The 19,618-nt window shown below is 39.7% G+C and overlaps 2 long non-coding RNA genes across 5 annotated transcripts in view; one reads left to right on the forward strand and one right to left on the reverse strand.

The window, feature by feature from the left end:
- Positions 1-6,276, forward strand: part of LOC148146111 (uncharacterized) — a 61,094-nt gene extending 54,818 nt beyond the window's left edge. The window contains exon 3 of the long non-coding RNA XR_015760776.1: positions 3,500-6,276. This is a non-coding gene — a long non-coding RNA (uncharacterized LOC148146111). The remainder of the gene's footprint in view (positions 1-3,499) is intronic.
- A 1,632-nt stretch (positions 6,277-7,908) lies between these two features.
- The window catches only part of LOC122564858 (uncharacterized), a 73,825-nt gene continuing 62,115 nt past the window's right edge, over positions 7,909-19,618 (reverse strand). For 2 of the 4 annotated variants that reach the window (XR_006316027.2, XR_015760779.1), the window contains one exon: positions 18,979-19,109. This is a non-coding gene — a long non-coding RNA (uncharacterized LOC122564858). Of the gene's footprint in view, positions 7,942-9,084; positions 9,156-18,978; positions 19,110-19,618 lie in introns of those variants that run through there. The other 2 variants (XR_015760777.1, XR_015760778.1) reach the window with 2 other exon arrangements.

The raw sequence follows: 19,618 nt of genomic DNA on the forward strand, positions 1-19,618 counted from the left end.
GCTTCCTTCCCGAGAAGGACCCTTTTATCCCCACTCTCTGCCTCCTGCCAGACAGCCAATCTTCTATCCATGCTAGTACCTGGCCTCTAACACCATGGGCCCTTATCTTACTCAGCAGCTTCCTGCGCAACTCCTTATCAAAGACCTTCTGGAAGTCCAGATAGATAACATCCATTGGCTCTCCTTGGTCTAACCTTCTCCTCTAACAGATTTGACAAGCAGGATCTCCCCTTGATGAAATCATGCTGACTTTGCCCTATTTTACAGTGCACACCCAAGTATTCAGAAATCTCATTCTGCACAATGGACTTCAAAATCTTACCAATCACTGAGGTCAGGCTAATCGGTCTATAATTTCCTGTCTTTTGCCTTGCTCCCTCCTTAAATTGGGGGGAGGGGATGTTACATTAGCAATTTTCTAGTTCTTCCTATCTCTAGCGATTCCTGAAAGGTCACTACTAAAGCTTCCACCATCTCTTCTGCTATGTCTTCAGATATGTAGGGTGTAGCCCTTCTGGTCCAGATGACCATACCATGTCTATTGACTCCTTGTATCTATTTTGTGAATAGCATCCTCAAAAACTCTAACATATTTGTTCGACACGATTTCCCATTCAGGCCATGCTGACTATGCCCAATCAGATCATTACTATCCAAATGCCCATTTCTCACATTTGGCATAATGGATTCTATCATTTTCCCTATTACTGATATGGCTAGCAGCTCTGTTTTTTCTCTTCTTAAATAGTGGGGTGACAATGCCTAGTTTCCAAACTTCAGAAAGATTATCTTCAATGCATCAACTATCTCTATAGCAACCTCCTTTAACTTTCTGAGATATAATTATCAGGTCCCAGGGACTTGTCAACTTTCAACCCCATCAATTCCGTAGTAACAATAGACATTTTCATTCCATGAATTGGCCTCATCAGATAGCTATTATTCTAAAATCTTGACTGGAATCTGGAATTGATTTGGCCCGCTTACCCACTTATATATGTTCCGACATGGGGTAAACCCCTCTGCCAATTTAAACCCGACACGCAGAGAAGCTCACTTTGCGCTGTAATCTGTTAAATTTCGAGAGGCAAAGAACCATCCCAGATTTTACTATTTAAAGAAAAAAAAGCAATTTTATTCTTTAAGTCCAAAAGAGAACATTGAAACAACAACTATTTACAACACCTTTCTCTTAACCCATCTTTTACCTCCCGCTTGACAATACTCAACCAAATGTTACATTTTTAAATTGTTCAGCACACTCTGTACTTTCAGTCAGTCCTTGCCAGCTTCCTCTCTTAAAGGTACAGTACACACCTACACCTTCATAACATACACATTTCATTTGAGGTGACAGTGTGTCCATGCTGATACTTTTCCAGGTACCCATGCTTCTCAAAGTCAAGTCAGTGGCTGATGCCTGTTCTCATGATGCATGTGGTCTTGGGTCTCACCGTCATCAGGGTGTATTCCTTCCTCCATTCTCACCCCAGTTTCTCATTAACATTGAATTCCCTTGCTGCAGCACAATTATTCGACAAATTGGCAATTGTTACGACTTTTAGCTTAAAACCAGCTTTATGCTTCATTCTTTTTGGCAGAGGAGCCATTTCTGTTGATCATTCACCATGTACAGTCTGCTTTGTGTGGGCATGTCTTAAACTCCTACATATCCTTTTGGCAACATGACCTGTATTACCTGCTTAATTCCACACACCAACTTGCAAGGTGAGTGAATATGCATTTCTGAAGTTAAAAATTGAGGCTAACTCCTAAAGTGAGTGTAGAATTTTTTCACAGGTAGGAGGTTAATTTATACACCCTGACCTATGGTAGCTGAGTTGAATAATGAAAATGTATTTCAGGAAGACTAGACAAGTGAATGAGGTAGACAGGAGTAGAAAAGTGTGTTAACAGGGTCAGTGACATAAGGTGTGACAAGGCTTGGATAAACTGTGAATAGCTGGTTTCTGTCCTGAATATCAATGTTTAATGTTGACATATTATACTTTCCCTCATGAAGCTGATCTTAATTTTTCCAATAGTAAATCTAACTCATAGTTTGCATATTCGAAAGCATCAAGTGTTTCCGTGTCAGATTCATGCTTCCTTTTAAGCTACTGTACCAGTATGACATTTCCTTTTCCCACAACAGCCATCCCTATAACCTCTGAACAATCCTACCCCAATTAGTGCCAAATAATGGGCCATTTGTGCCCCAAATTCCAGTCCATTGGGATGTAGATAATGACTGCCCAAGCTCATTTCACTTAGTTCCCCAGTAATAGATCTCTAAGTGAAAGTACAGCATCCAGCACACCAGCCAATGCCCCCTCATCCCCAATACATCTTTTGGAACTCAGTGTGCCATGCATTCTGTTAAAAGTTTGCACTTTCTTCAAAATATTACAAGCATGAAAATGTGATGATCAGGGAAGTCACTGCAGTCCTGGCCCTCTTAAAACATTCGTCATTTATCAGCAGTGCTCATTATGAAGATTTGTAAAACAACATTGTTACAAAGCAAGACAGGCTGTGAGGATTGGAGTAGATGGAGTACCAATGGTATCTACAAAGTGTCTGCACAGTTTTACAATAGGAAGTCACAGGGTGATAAATAGCAATTTCCAAGTAAATTTCATGCATTTGCCCTTTGGTTAAACCTTTTTCTCTCTCTCAGCACTGTGCCTCAGCCTCACAGAGCTAATAGTATTCCAGAACAAGTGCTTTCCAATGTGACAGCTGATTGCACTTTTTTACCAGTCAAATGCTGATTTTATAATTGCTATAATTTTTCACAAGTACCTAAATGTCATATGGATAAAGAATAAAACAACCTGGTCGTAATGCAGTAGTCTTCCATTGCAAAAAAAAATCAATAATGTATTTAAAACCCCCCTAAGAGCTAAAAAGAATATGATGCTTGATTTCAGAGATCTTTGGAAGAGACAACTGCCTATTGTTTGGAGGCTGATTCTTAAATGCCAATCAATGGTGGCAATTATTAAACGTGTAGGATTTAAATATGTGATTTTCAATTTTGAAAGGGTGAGTCTATAAGGAGAAGCTAATTACCAGCCACAACCTATTCACGGGATGTACTTGGTGCTTTTTCAATCTTTGCTATTCGTTTGAGGATTCTGCGTCTTTATGTTGGAGAAAATGCGGGAACAGAAATGTGGCTCATTTGTAATTTCCAACCATTCTAACGATTTATATTATTTAGCACTGTTTTATGAAGCGAGATGTTTTTATTCTCATACACCGATAATTTCCAATCATTCCAAACACCACTTCTCATTCTCGCCAGTATAGTGGCTGTTAAAGGTTAATTCCTTTACCCCTCTCCCCAATACATTTTAACTGGCCTACATACACCATTATCTCTAACAAGACTGTGCTGCAGATAATTTGGATGGGGGGGGGGGGGGAGGTTGCTGCAAATATCTTATATGATTTGCTGAATAAGGACATCCTTGTGTGTTTTTTTTTATTTCAGCTCCTGTGATATAATGAATTTGCAGAGTCAAAATCGGTGGGTTTGTATGGAAGGGGGGAGCGAAATAAAAAGAGAGACTGACAGCCTATTCCTCCTATGAACCAGCCGCGATGGCATTAAACAGACAAGACATCCTCGCAAGTCAGTTATCAGCCGAAAAATAATGAAGAACAAGCCGACAGAGCAAGCGAGTCACCCTAACCATCCAAGTGAAGAATTTAATTTCTTGCAGGTTTTCTCTGCAGTGAAGCGTTCAAATATCTGGACCCACTCAGCGATGGCTCATGACCCAGGCAGCGATGTACGAGCTCATATCTGTCAGGAAGGTGAACTGAGGGAGACATGCGGAAGGAGCTCGAAAGAGTGATCGCTCTTGTTTCTCATTTTACGGAGCAGGGATTTATGATTAAATAAAACACAGTGAAATGGTTCTTGTCTGACCTGGGAGTCGGGGGAAGGTAATAATATTGTCAGTAGTTAATGTTCTTTTCCACAATAGTGAATGCAAAATGCATATCCCTCGGTAAGGTATTCACTCAGATTTCCGAATACATCTAACCTCAGGATTAATACGTTGCCTGTTAATTTCCAGGTTTAGCCCCCCTTGATCATTCCTTTCAGATTAACTCTTACATGGTGTATGGGGAACAGTCTGATCTGAACGTTGTAAAGGAGCCCACACTAAACCACATTGTTTTATTAATGATTTGTCTATTTCGCTGAATACACCCTGCCTGCTCAATCTCTTTTCCAGTTATACAAGACACCCGGCATTGAATGCACTTTGGATTCCTGGGGACACTTGTTCCATTTAAAAAAAACGCCACTTAATACAATAATCATTCAATTAAAATCCTCTCTGAGCAGCTGCCATTGCCGATTTGTATCACTGTAATATTATAATTGTAGAGAAAAAATGCACGCCGAGCGACTGACTGAGAAGGGGTTGGTAAATTACAGGCGCTCGGATCAGGTAGTTGACAGTGGACCCCTGGATCCCAGCAGTCAGCACAGTCGGTTCCCCAGTAAACCCACCATTCACAATTAACCTCCAAAGTCCACGTGGAAACGGGAGAGAACGTGTCCGAGACTTTGCCTTTGATTTACAGACGAGAGCGGTAGTGGTTTGGAAATCTACCCACTCCAAGGCCACTCTTAGTTTAAAATTCAACAAAGAACGGAGGACGCTGGAAATCTGAAACAAAACCAGAAATTGCCGTATAAACTTAGCAGGTGTGGCAGCATCTGTGAAGCGTTAACGTTTCAGCAACTGCTTTCTCCCCACAGATGCTGCGTTTCTCCAACCATTGCCGCCTTTGTGCCCCTCTTAGTTTATAGACTTTAACCAGGGTTCATAAGTGACTGAGCTATAACTCTGTTTCTGTTCAAAATTAATTTCTCACAAAGTCAGGGAAATGCAGAAGAAGGGGAGATGCCTTCAGCAGCACAAAGTGTTCAGCAAAATTGCAGTTTTGTATCTGAACATAGAATAGATTAGATTATAGAATCCCTACAGTGTGGAAACAGGCCATTTGGTCAAACAAGTTTACACTGACCCTCCCAAGAGCATCCAGCCCAGACCAAATCCCTCTACCATATCCCTGTAACCTTGCATTTCCTGTGGCTAATCCACCTAACTTGCATGCACCTGAATACTATGGGCAATTTACCATTGTCAATCCATCTAAGTTGCACATCTGAAGTAACAGGGAGTTGTGGGGCAAATGGGAAAGTATCCCTGCCTCTGAGCCAGGACCTCCAGGTTTGAAGCCCAGTTTGGAACTGGATGGTCAGGGAAAGTCCATTCAGAATGTGGTCAACCTGTTTGAACATCACTCTGCAATCCTTTCAATATGGAATGCAGTGGTTCAAGAACACAGCTCACCATCACCTGCTCAAGGGCAATTAGGGATGGCAGCAAATGTTAGCCGAGCCAGCAATGTCCACATCCGACAAGTGAATAAAACCAACAAAACACGTGCAAGAACTACTAGCATCATTATCCACAGCTGCCAGACTACAACACTACCATAGCAGTTTCAACCCCATGGTATAGGTCTGAATTAGAATGATGACGACAGCACAGACTTCAATTCCTACTTCAGCTGGGACGGATTTGGGGATCTCCCTCCTTTCCCTATTGTGGTGGCTCAGTGGGTTGGATCTGAACTTGGTCATATAATTAGATGTCTAAACTCACTACACTCCAGTGACTTGGCAAAATAAAATAGGTAGATCACCATTTCCAATGATGCCAATCAGGTTAGTACTTTCAAAATGATGCAGTTCAAATAATAGACCTATTATTGTACATGTCTGCCACACATTGAACAAAATAGGGCGTGTTGGGCTAAAAGAAACTGCATTAAGGATTAAGAAACAGTCAAATGGGCACCTGTCACCCATTTGCACAAGGAATTCAAAGTACTTCAAGGACCAAGTAGTTTCCATGTTGCAAATAATGTAGAACAAGGTCAATATATAATGATATGAAATATTAAATGACTCTCTTGTGACTGACCCCTTCTCTCTGTCACTGAGCAATAAAAGCAGAAGCCTCGCAGAATATTTAACTACTTTTCCAGAACTTGAAATTAATGTGAAACTCATTGGAGATTAAAGACAGATTCACAATTAATATGCTTACATTTTTCATTAACGCAAAATGTTATTGGAATAAAGTTGCATCATCAGATCTTAAGCCACTAGCAATGATTTAAAGCTCAACATCAAAGACTTGATTCCAGATCATGCAGTGAAATAGTAGGGATGTCACCTATCATATACCGAGTTCCAGGTAACACTGAGGAGGGGAAAGAAGAGAAAGAAGGAAAATAATTATTTATTGATACATTGAAGCTGCTGGGCACAAGACACTTCATGACTCTTGCCAAAGGATTCCTAAGAAGATTGAAAAAGAAAAAAATAAGTAAAAACATTGCTGTCAAAAATCTGTATATTCCAATGGCTGTCACAGTCTGAAATACTGAAATTCACAACATCAAGTTTCAAAGGCTGATCAGTGAGCCTTACAAATGAGCCACAAGATAGAGTGCAAACGTCAAGTGACTGGAAATGAGCCAGTTGAAGTTAATTCAATTATGCAAACTGGTCCCATTCAAATTAATGGCATGGCACCTTTACAGAGGTTCCTATTTCACTATAGTTTAGAGTGACTATGTGGACCATAACAGACATCAAAGCCTGTCCAAGGAGATTTTCTCTTACTAAATGTAGACTGAAATTGAGATGAATAATTTTGAAAGAAGCAATGACAAAAAGTACGAAACAAACAAAAAGTAGCAAATGGGATCTTTAGACAAGACTGACCGATTCATTAGAGGAGTTATAGTTGATTGTTAAATAAATAATTCTCCCTCTCACTCCTTAATTTGCATCTACAATTCTTATTCTTCAGCCAGAAGCAATTTAATCATTGTTCAGTGATGGGACTGGCAGGATGTTAGGCTCTCATTAGCCTTGGGTTGAAATTGTGGTATCAGTGGTGGCTTCACTTCAGAACTGTGGGACATTGCTTGTCATCAAAAGAGATCAAATTCAGCCTGCTGGTCATGTATGAGTAAGAGCTGTCAGGTTACCAAACCCATAATTAATGCATAGAATTTACAACATGGAAACAGGCCATTCAGTTCAACTGACTAATGCTGGTGTATACTGTATGCCCTCCCACCCCACCCCATCTCATCCTTTCCAAGTGACCTTTGCTTCCTTACTCCCCCATGTGATTAGCTTGCTTTTTCTTCAATGCATCTCTGCCAATTGATTTGACTTCTACTTGCAATAGGAGTTTCATCTTTTTAACATGCTCAGTTCAGAATCAAAGCCTTCCTATAAAGATAGGATAAGATTCAGATGCCCTTACAAACTCCTCACATATGTGACTTCAGACCGCTCCAATCTCTGCCTACAAATAGAAACATTCCTTCAGCCTCTGCATGTGGGGCAGTGGCGTTTTATCAGGATGCAGAGCAACGTTTTAGTTTAAAACATTTTTCCTGTGGGTGATACAAAGACTGAACCCACAGAAGGTCAATTATTATGGACAGAACAGCCATGACAGTAGCACTGAAATGTTCCCACTTTCCTGATAAGAACTCTAATTATTCACTTCTTTTATTCTAAAGCATCAAATAATAAGAAATTGAACTGATGTCTGAAGTTTATTTATATTTTAACATGAGCATTCATATAAATATTGCCTGGATGAATATTGGATCATTACAGATAGTGGAATGACTACAGACAGAAGAATAAGAATTACAAGCACAAACGTACATAAAGAGTCAGGCACAAATGGTAAAGATGCATGAAAGCAAACATAGCTGCAGTTGTGGAGGCAAGTAAATGTATGGACATAAATACCTGTACAGGCATATTTGTCTGATCCAGCTGCTTATCATCCATCTTCTTGTCTCTATGTCCTGAATGAAAGTTGCATAAATTGAAAAGTAAGAGCCTCACACATTGTCATACTTATGTATAAATTCTCCATCTCAGCAGTTAGAATCCAGGCAGGACTAAAAACACTAACTCACTTTATTTCTATAGGTTACAGATCTGAGCGTTGAAACAGTTAAAATCTAAAGGCAGTTAAACTGTTTCATGATGTCACAAACTAGTTGCACTGATATTGCAGAGATTATTGTGACATCAAAAAGAGTGATTGCAGGAGCAGTTATTGTGGCATAATTTAGTAACATCATCACTGCAGACAGCTCCGAATGTGGAATCAATTTTTGTTATCCGACATATGTTGAGTAACAAAACTTTATTGCATTGTTTGCAGCCCCCACACCTGGTATAACTGTATATCTTATGAATTGTGACCCACTCTGTGCTCAATGTTGTTCAGTTTTACTGCAATGCCCCACTGACGATTTGACAGTGTTAGAAGCAAGCACTTTAAACAAGATATACTGGAATGGACTTGGAGAAGTGGCTACTCTCGATTATTCAGAAAAGCTGAATACAAATATATCACAAAGTTACAGTGACTTCTGCAAAATAAATAATAGCAACAATCCATGAGTACAAATATGGTACGGTGCACATTTAGTAGTTCAAAGCAAAATAAGTGAAAAATAGTTTAACTATGCTGCTACTGTGAGCAATTGATTTTTTCAAATCCTCTTAATAACAGTAGAGGCTGCACTCGTAATATCAAGTGAGCACTTGCAGTTTGGAACATCATTGCTAGAGCCTTGCACAATAAACATGTCAGCCTCATGCATCTGAGCAACCTAATAAAATCACATCTTACACAGTGTGCTTAAAGCATCCTTAATCCAATGGCTATATAACTAAGAGACAACAGGAGCCTTTCTAATGCTGTTGCTTTCCTAATTTAATTTAGGTGCTATTCACACTAGGCTTTTTAAACTGGTTCACATAAATCTGTTATTGGTTTTCTCCCGGTGTACTTGAAGCAGAAACTGCGTCAGATTGATCTGCTTATACCCATTCCCAGCAAGAAGCAGCCTTCTTTATGTTCCATCAGGAATGGAGCAATTGCTTTAATTAACCTGTTCAGAGCCAACTTCTAATATCACCTTACTCTTCATACACCAGTTTCTTTAGTGTTGCATCCATAGAAATGATATTTTACAAATTCCAAATAAATTATGGAATGATGGATCTGTAAAACAAATTGTGACCCTATTAGAATTTTGTATTTTGATCCCAATATAACTTTGCATCCCTGAAAATGTAGATAACCAACATTCATATTATTTAAAACATTTCAACGTTTAATTTTGTAAAAAAAAAGTGCAATATTGAAAACATTGCTACATCAACCCTAGTCTTTCAACCATCTACATTCAATGTGCTTTGAAGTAAATCAGCTCAAAATAACTTTGGTTTGAATATAGGTTACGTTAATGGAAAAATACTGTGCAGCAATTTTAATTCACAGATTTCACACATTGATTTCTGGTTTGTGTCAAATATGAGGTTCAGCTGATAGAAACGCAGGAGTTCAGGCAATCAGCATCTTGTGTTTCTCATGACTGGTTGGCTCAGCTGCACCAGGGCAGGTACACCAGACAGCAGGTGACTTAAGGAGGTTAGGTTAACCAAATGTAACTGTTCCAGTAGAATTTTTTCCCCTCCCTTATCATGATTTTGTATTTCAACATTAGCCATCAGGGTGAAATTGTAGTAGAATGCCTTTTTCCCTCCTTCACAGAAAAAACAATGTTTAATATATTGATGCTTTGAGGCAGCTTAAAAAAGGTTCCTTCAAAATGACCTAATTTCTTTGCTTGTGGGTAATCAGGGCAGCAGGTCCAATTTACTCATCCAAAGTATGTCCACAAGAAGAAGCCATTCTTAATGGTGGTAAACTAGCAGCAACTTGCAATCTTCTGCTCATCTGAACCCATTTGAACGGATCCTTAAAGGACAATAACCTCAACCGCTCTCTGTTTAAGGTATAATCATGAAGTCATTAGCTGCAACATTTTAACCAATGAAAATTATTCTAAACAGATCATTTGTATGAATACTTGAAGAGATGGCATCGGGACTAATTATCCTTTCATCATCTTGACACCACTGGATAAACCCTTGAGCACTGTTCAGATTTCTCAGTTATTTGGTGGTAATGAAGTTTAAACCATCTTGAATATTTATATATCAATTTAAATTTATCCATTGATCAGCAAACAAAAAAAAATTCCCTTCTAGACACTTTCTCAAAATAACTCGTAAAACTCTGGATCTCAGTGTGGAAAGCACAAGAACCCTTAACTCATTTTCTGCTAGGCATAGAACATTAAAAAATGGTAATAACCTTACCGTTCTTTAAAATAGTGACAACAATTCTTTTTAAGAAAGATTATGTATGCTCAAGGATATGAATCTGAGAAGTTCCTGTCATTTGAGCTGCTGCACCACAGCTTAACAGCAAATCTCACTTCACACCAGGTTTTGATTGAGCCCTTTGTTGCTACACTCCTGATTAACTTGTGCTGCATCTTTTTGGAGGGTCAATGGGCATAGTCTGGTTCTCCCTGTTTCAAGTTTATCCCCTGCCAACCAAAGCCAAACGCAGAGATATTCAGAAGTAGCCTAGATCTGACAAACTCTGACAGTCAAAACTGTATCAGAAAAATGCAAGGTAAAAAGCAGCACGTATCTGCCCTCTCACCTCTGACTCACAAAGTTCAAGACCCAGTCCAGAACTCATGCATAAGAATTAGAATTGACCGGCCAATATATTACAGAGACAGTGCTACATTAGCAGAGATGGGAACTGTCTTTTCGATGAGATGGTAAAAATTGAGGTCCCAATGGCAGGGCCTGGGACATCAATGAGGAATATTGTACATCAGGAACTTATAACCAGGACACAGGGCTGCAGGGGTCCCAATGTGCTTGATTCTGGGATAGAACCATAGCCCACGACGCCTGTTCTGCTCTTGTCCTTCTATGCTCTCAGGTGGATGTAAAAGATCTAATAGCACACTTTTGTAAAGTTTGCACCTGTGTTGTGGCCAATATTTATCCCTCAATCAATTAACAATTAGGTCACCATGAAGGTTCTGCCTCCTGAACCTTGCCCCCTTGCCTAAGGCATTGTGCCCCTCAGGTTAAACCCACCATCAGTCATCTAATGTGGGAGATTTCTGGATACAAATTGACTGTTGCATTTCCCACATTCTGACACTGACTACACTTCGAAAGTGCATTGGCTGTAAAACTCTTTAAGATATCTGGTGGTCATGAGAGGTACTTGAAAAATACAAGTCTTTATTTCTGATAAATAAGGATACAAATAGTTAAGCTACAAATAAAGAAACTTAACAGAGATTTCAACAATCCAGCTTACTTTATAGTGTAGGAGCTGGGAAACATTATTGCCAGCAAAGTATAAATTAAATTATTTTGCATGTGCTGAAATTATACATGCAATGCATCTGATAAAATAAAGCCAGTTTCATTTGTAAAACAAGCAATATTTCAGAAAGCACCAGCTGTAGCGCAACTCTGAGCTTCAGTGACTTGATGACTGTCATTGGCATATATCAACCAACCAATAGTTTGCAACATGCTAAAGTGTAAACAAAAAATGAGCACCAATTGATCACAGTAATGTGACACTTGTTTCCATTGATTTATTTCTCCACTTGATGTTTGTCATTCACCGAAGTTCCAACTGTGATCTTCAGTCTTAGATTTTGCTGCAATGCTGGTATCACATGGCCTACTCTAGTATTTACTTCACTAATGTGTTTGAAATGCCACAACCGAAACATTGAGTTGGTTGCATTGTTCCCTCCACTTCATAAGATTCAAGTCACGTTCTAGGGCTGGAGCATAAAATTAATGCTGACACGAAATTGCAGTATCTATAGAGTGCTGCACTGACCAAGATGCAGTTCTTGAGTGAAGACCTTAAATGGAGGTCCCAATCTGCCTATAATATGAACAGAAAATGCTCAAGAAATTCAGCAGGTCTGGCAGCATATGTGGAGAGAGAAACAAAACTTAATGTCACACTTCAAGTGCCAAGACTCTTCTTTGGAACCCCATTGACTTTTTCTGATGGACGCAAACAATCCCATGGCACAAGAAGAGGCTGTCTTAGCTGATATTTATCTCTCTACCAACATCATATGCAAAAAAAAATTGTCTGGTCATTATCACATTGCTGTTTTGAGAGACATTTTCTACATTATAGCAAAAGCATTTCATTTGAGATAAAGGGCTTGCGAGAAATCCTGCAGTGGTGAAAATTGCTAGATAAATGCAAGTTTCTCCCTGTCCTCTCAGGTTGAAGTTTGTACTGTTGACGGTCCCAGACATGTAGACCATGAACTAAGAAGCAAAATAAATGAGTGCTCAAAAATCCAGACGGAGGATGAGTTTTATATCACCAGACTGCAGGAATGCACAGCATTGCAGGACAATATCCTGTGGTTTAAAGTTGCACACAGAATCAGTGAGATTACGTAGTATCTTTATGTGATATTGGGGCAGAAGAGCTTGGGCAGGATTCATAGTAGATGCTGAGTTAGCTCATCTAAGCTGAGAAGAAGATCAACAAGGATTCTTATTCCCGATTATTGTTGATGTGCGAACAGGATGTGTGGATCGAGACATCCTGAATTGAATTCAGCCAATAATGCACAATGTTTTAGGAGTGGGGATGGGGCCAAGACAGCCTAAGTTACATATATGAGCTGAAATTTAGATTAGAGTGGTGCTGGAAAAGCACAGCAGGTCAGGCAGCATCCGAGGAGCACGAAAATCGACGTTTCGGGCAAAAGCCCAGGCACATCGATTTTCCTGCTCCACGGATGCTGCCTGACCTGCTGTGCTTTTCCCCTCACCACACTAATCTAAACTCTGGTTTCCAGCATCTGCAAGTCCTCACTTTTGCCTATGAGCTGACATGTTAATGCCAAACAGAGAAACTCTTCATACAAAAGCCCACTATCAAAATTTAACACATTTTCAATTTAATCTTTTCCAGAGATATTATTACATGTTTCTAGAGCAGCTGGGACTTGAACCTGGGACTCCCTGGCTCAGAGATAGGGACACTACCACTATGTCACATAAGCCACTCACAAGCTGCCATTATTGTATTGCAGGTTTTAATTAGTTTGAACAGATTAATGTTAAAATAGGGGACAAAGCAAGTTCACACATAGACAAGAATGTGTCGGTTACGAATAATGGATTGTTCAACTCATTGATCTGCTGACAGTGAGTTGCCCAAATTCTCCACTTCAATAATGAGGCAGTTGAATATACTGTACTCAGAACACTTGACTTCTATTCGTTTGTGGGTGGTCAATTTGATAGGTCTTAATGAAGTGACGGGTGGCTCATTTGATGTTTGGGGCTGATCAACCCTGCGCATATGCCTATAGAGTTTTCACTGCATATTTCCTGTATACTCCCTGCATATCACTTGTTCAATGCTAGTAGCAACTGAAAAAACAGTCAGTCGAGCTCAGCAGCACCACATGTTCCTTGTTAATCTCAGTAAGTCCAGTGTAGGTCACTAAAGCATGGGGAAGGGAGGAAAACAATAAATTATTCCATTATAACACTTTTCTTAACAAAAAAAAACTTTTTTGGAACAATGTCCCAGGTTGAAATTGATTGCAGTAAATAAACCAGGGTCCTTTCAATTCTCAAACACCTTAGGAATATTTTTCAAAATAAATTCTACAATTATTCAGGTGGAAATTCTAGATTAATCTAAAATAGAATGTTAAAAGTTTTTAGCCATTATTGGTCAACTATGCCTTGAAGCCACAATCAATAGTCTATGCATGAACTGTTTGACATATTTCAACATTTGATAAATTGAAGAGTGTGGGCACACTGATTTGCAAGTATAGTAATGGCTAAAACCAGTTGTTCAACCTTAAATTTCCACCACCAGGTCAATCACTTTTTCAATATATTTAAATCTGGCATTGACTATCTAATTAACACTCCACAACAAAGGATCCATCTCCCCAGTCTGTCTTGTGGTTCTGTCATGCTGTTAGTGTGTTATTAATTAGTGAGGTGGCATGATAGTCAAGCACAGTCACCACAGTCAAATAACCCAAATGAGGAGCAGCTCTGAATTTATTCACCCAAACGAACGAGCCAGAGGAGCCATGAATGTGGTGAAATGACCTGCAAATGACTATCAGGTTTTGCACAATGCAAAATAAAATCATGGATTTTCAATGGTTGAGTATGGCTTAAAGTAATGTACAAGTTGTTCTGAAACAAAAATATCCAGCCCAACCAAATTAGCCTCACTCTTACTAGATTCACTACATAGCGAAATTAGAACATTCAATGATGCTCCAAATTGCTCAATTGTTACTAACCAGACTTTACAAAGAACAGATCTTGGACATCAAGCTTGTAACTTAATCAAAAAATAACAATTTATTATTAATGTAATTTTAGCAGAACACCAATAAGCAATAAGGTCATTAATTAATATCTACAAACTAAAGCTCAATCTTTTTTATCATAACCCCCACTAACAGACAGATAGACACAGTTAAAGGAAAATTAAAAATAAAATGAACGAATTGTAATTTCCCAGTTCAATAAACAGTTTCCAAGAATAAATACAAGGTCTTCATGAAATCTGTGGACGTTGGGCTGTTCACAGGCAGGTAGACTTGTCCATCTTGCTTGAAATTTGAAGCCATCAGTTAATGCATATAGTTTCAGCAGTCTCCTAAAAAATATTTGTTTATTTCTTACAGTCTAGGATTCTTTTCCCAGAACATTCAACAATCAGATAACTGGACAGAGAGAATAAAACACTACAGCAGTTTCCAGAAGTCTTCAAAAATCACACTGCCTCTTGCTAAAAGCTCAGTCAGAAACTGTTCTCTCTTTCTTCTCTTTTCAGTCAACATTGTCTGAGATTGGCTGGCTATTGCTGGTCTTCCCTTGTGTGACCAATTCAACATCCAACCACGTGCCAGACCTGAGCATGGCAACAACTTGGTGCTGACTCAAGTACAGTGTCCTTAGGACAGTAATTAAGTTGTATTATCTTTCAGGCCAGTTTCCATGTTTATTTTCCCTTCCACTTTAAAACATGCTACTATTCAAAGTTCAACTATTAACCTCAACTCATAGTTTCAAAACATATGAGAAAAATGAAAGACAAATAGAGAGGGTCTCTACAAAATGAAGCAAGGGTGATGGTGAAAAAAAATGTATTCACACAATGAGTAGTTGGGATACGCAATGGACTCCCTGGAAATGTGGTGGAGGCAGGCTCAACTGAAGCATTCAAGAGGGTTTTGTATGATTATTTGGATAGAAATGGTGTGTAAGGATACAAGAAAAGGGCAGGAGATTGGCATAGGTAATGGAGTCAGTGCAACATTGTGGCCAAATGGTCTCCTTTTGTGCTGTAACAATTCTGTGAGGGTAAGCTATAATATTTTCTAATCAACCTGTTCAGATAGGTCATTACACACCTCCGGAGCAGGTGGGACTTGAACTGGCTCAGAGATAGGTACACTACCACTGTACCACAAAAACCCACTCTAGGTTAGGGTATGAAATGACATAAGCCATGAGACAACAGCTTACAATCAACACCTGATTCCCTGAAAACAAATCCTTAGCTTTTTCTTCATTTCCATTCTGCTGTGATTATTGGTGACCTGCGCAGTTTGTGAAGTGACTTGATTTTGACTTGTGGCACTCTTGCTTTCACCGTCAGTGGGTGCTCCTGCTGCGTATCAATAGTCCTATGTGTCTGAAGCTTGACAACATAGAGCTGATGCAAGAATGATTATGTGGTGATGACTGCAGTGTATCAGATGATAACCCCCAGTTAGTGACCAAGAAGTAATGCAGTCAATGAATGCTGCAATTAAAATACAGTACTCAATTAACCTCAGAGCTGTAGAAAACTTCATGTATTACAGATCTTGTGTACAAAATCATAACAGGCATATGTAGGGTAGATAGAAAGAAACTTTCCCTGTTAGTAGAGGTATCAATAACCTTGAGGCATAGATTTATGATAAATGGTAGGAGGTTTGGAGAGGATTAAAGGAATAATGTTTTCGCCCAGAAGCTGGTTGTGTACCTGCAACTCACTGCCTGAAATGATGGTAGAGGTGGGAACCATCACAACACATGAGATGATCACTTGAAGTGATGTAACATACATGACTTCAAAATGTTCCAAATTAAACTATGGGCTGTTGTGGTATAGTGGTAATGTCCCTACCTCTGGGTCAGAAGCTCCACATTCAAGTCTCACCTGCTCCAGAGGTGTGTCGTATCATGTTTCAAAAGGTTGATTAAAAATGTCGCCATCATTTATGGTACTGTCACTCTGTCCTTACCCAGAGGGAGGTTGTGAATTCTCTCCCGGGTATCGAATGATTCTTTGAGATCAGGAGTTTGCTGTTATGTTTATGATCCTTGGACACAAACCACATCTTAAGATAAATGTCATGTATTTAACAACATTGGTAAAACAATGGATGTGATAGGAAGAGTGACATTTCTCGGAGAAAGTAATATTCAATGTCTGTCTGTGTTCAATGCAGCTCTAAGCAGTTATTAGCTTCCAACAAAAAAAAGCCAAGGAACAGAAGAGAAAGAAAAAGGCCAATTTAACTGGTCAAAGGCATTTTAAGCTCATTAGTGATGAACCCCTGAAACACTCCGCAGATCCGGGGTCAAATCAGAGTGTGAGTATTTTACTATGGGTCAGATATGCTGTTAGTAAGTGCAACCAAGGCAAAGATTTCAAACTGTGGAACATCAGTGAGAGAAGCAAATACTATGCAGCAGTTTTCTGTGTGGAAAAAAGACGGAGCAGCTCTCGGAGGATACTTCACTTTAAAAGAGGAAGAGTGCAAGGAAAACCAAAATTTCAGAAGTCATTGGAGCTGAACAAATTGCATTTGATACTTCCTCTGGCAGGACATGTACTGTAACAGAGTCAGCCACCTAAGTATGTCAGCCTTGTATTATACCAACCCATGATAGCCTGTCAGTACAGCAAATCATTCTTACTGCTCTATCGGTGTCAGTGAACATTCATTTCCTTCAGCTTCATACCATGAGGATCTTCCAGACATTCAGAAGGAGCATCTCATCCACAATGTCCTGTATCGCTACATGAAGTCCACTCTCACTATACAATATCATTTTGTGAGCACTGTATTAGAACATGACTCATGGCACTACCTGGACAGGTCTGTATAGCCAAGTTTCTTGGAAAGAATCACACTCATATCAAGCAGCCAATATCTCCATTGACAGAAACATGAGAAATATCTTTTGCACTAAATGGAAAACAGAGCTTTCTAGATAGCCTCTTGTTATCTACCAGACAGGAGGTATGTCAGAAATTCCGCAAGTCTTTGGGGTGGATTTGGCTGTAAGAATAAAAATAATGAGTGCACAAATATGTTCAATTGTATTTCCTTTGTCTGGTTTTTAAAAGATAAAGTGATTTTTAACTGCTTTATTTTAGCACCTTCAAAACAGTAGAACTAAAATATTTCATGCAGATAAGTTAACGAGTCTCATTGGTTCCTTCTCTTCGAATATCAATTTCAACATTTTCTTAAGAACAAATACTGTTGGCTGTCATGCCCTGAGAAACTACCACCCTGTCTCCAAATCTGCTCCTTCTCCAAACTCCTTGACTCCCAAACCTGTGTCTTTGGCTCCTATGACTCTCATTGAATTTCTCCAACAATGTTAGTGCCTCAGGGCAGCACTAAAATGCTCAAAGTAAAACTGCAAACAACATTCTGAATCATAGAATCCTTACCGTGCAGATAGAGGCCATTCTGTCCATTGAGTTTGTAGTGATCCTTCAAAGACCAATCTATCCTATCCCTGTAACCCCATCTTTACTCTGGCTAACCCACCTGGCCTGCACGTCCCTGGACGCTGAGGCTTTTTAGCATGACCAATCCACATAACCTGGGCACTTTGGGACTGAGAGTGTGGCAATAGTTATGTTGTTCCTCCTAATCATCTTCAAATCCCCCTTAGCCTTTGATACAGTTGGCTACACCATCACTCAAACCTCTCCTTAGTGGAACTGCCTTTACCTGGTTCCACTATTAGCACCTTTGAGCAGAGCTTACTATCTCTAGTTTCAAGTTTCTTCTGAGACTACATTTGTTATCCAAGGAATTTGTTCAAAATCTATCATTGTCCCACAGTTCTCTCCTCTTCCTCAGTGACACATTGTGAGCTTGAGTGACATGATTTGCAGACACGACTAGCCCTCTGCATGTGCATTACTGACAACTAGCTTCACTTTGTCAACATGTTTTTCATCTTATCCACCACTCACTTTCTCCAACTAAACAAAAGAAGACCAGAAAAAGCTGTGGCTGGGTCTGAGCACAGACCCTATCAGTCTCAGCAGCATCACCATAACTGAGTGTTGCTGCTGGGGTTGCAATTGGAAGATGAGGCTGCATTGATGGCCAGTTATGTACATTCAATACCAGCGCCATCTCCAGCTGCCAAAGCAAAATAGGCAAGTCCCAGTGAAGCTGGTTGTGGGAGGGCAGCTTGCTGATTGAGCAAGGGGGCCGGGCTCTCCATTGGCCAAAGAGTGCCAGAAGGAAAGGCTCTCGCCTACCAGAGCCTTCAAAAGTCTGCCAGCTCCCATCAAACAGTCTCCCTGGACAGCAATGCCAACCCACCACCACCTGCCCACTTCCCCTCCATAGTTGGTAAAGTGCTTAGTAGGACACACAAGTAGCTCCATTGGGCTCAATGTCTTTTTGCTGCCATGCCATTTTGTCAGTGGTGGCATGCTACCAGATGCCTTGTCCTGCAATTTTGCCATCTTTCTCCATCCCAGCCCATCCCCAGAGGGCTGATAAAATGCAACACCAACACCAGCATTTCTTATTTTAAAAGAGTGCCTCTAAATAAAGAGTACAAAGGAACAATGTCTAACCATTCTGGCACCAGGAATTTTATAATGTGCGCTGATGATGAATCATCACTAATGACAAGGGTGGAGCCATCCAGCAGGCCATCCGTCCAACCTTCTTCACTTTGACAAAGGGATTGTCAACAGCTCCTCAAGCATATAAAAATAAATCTGAAAAAAAAACATATTGATGGTTAATTGAAGATCAGCGGGGAGACTGCACATTGGATTTTGAAAAGTCAAGTGTGTGCTGGATACTGCAAGTGCTTGCTCAAAAAAATATTGGAATGGGCTTGAGAGATCTGTAGAGACTTCAATGGTCAAGATCATCCCAGTCACTTGGTGGAAAGACAAAAATAATAGCACAAGGAGGCAGTATTAAGAACCAACAGGGAAGTAAATCAGACATTTAAGCAAACAGACAAAATTAACTAGTATGCTGTTTACCAGATTTTGTTTGAATAACACTTAGTTTTGTTATTTAATCCATGCAAGAATGGGGAGATGCTGGCTGAGGATGGTACCAGTGTTGATTAGAATAGAATGTGATTGTGTCTGCACAAGTGTCTTTGGTTTACAGGCTGTCTGCACATTACTGAGTGACCTTTAGCATTACTCTCAAGCTACTGTATGGTAAAAAGGCCTTCGGGAACCCAAGAGCCAAATGAGATTTTAGTGTT

The sequence above is a fragment of the Chiloscyllium plagiosum genome, unplaced genomic scaffold (assembly GCF_037043375.1).
Source record: "Chiloscyllium plagiosum isolate Xiang-an unplaced genomic scaffold, Cpla_swu_hap1 HiC_scaffold_21, whole genome shotgun sequence".
Classification (NCBI taxonomy): Eukaryota; Metazoa; Chordata; class Chondrichthyes; order Orectolobiformes; family Hemiscylliidae; genus Chiloscyllium; species Chiloscyllium plagiosum.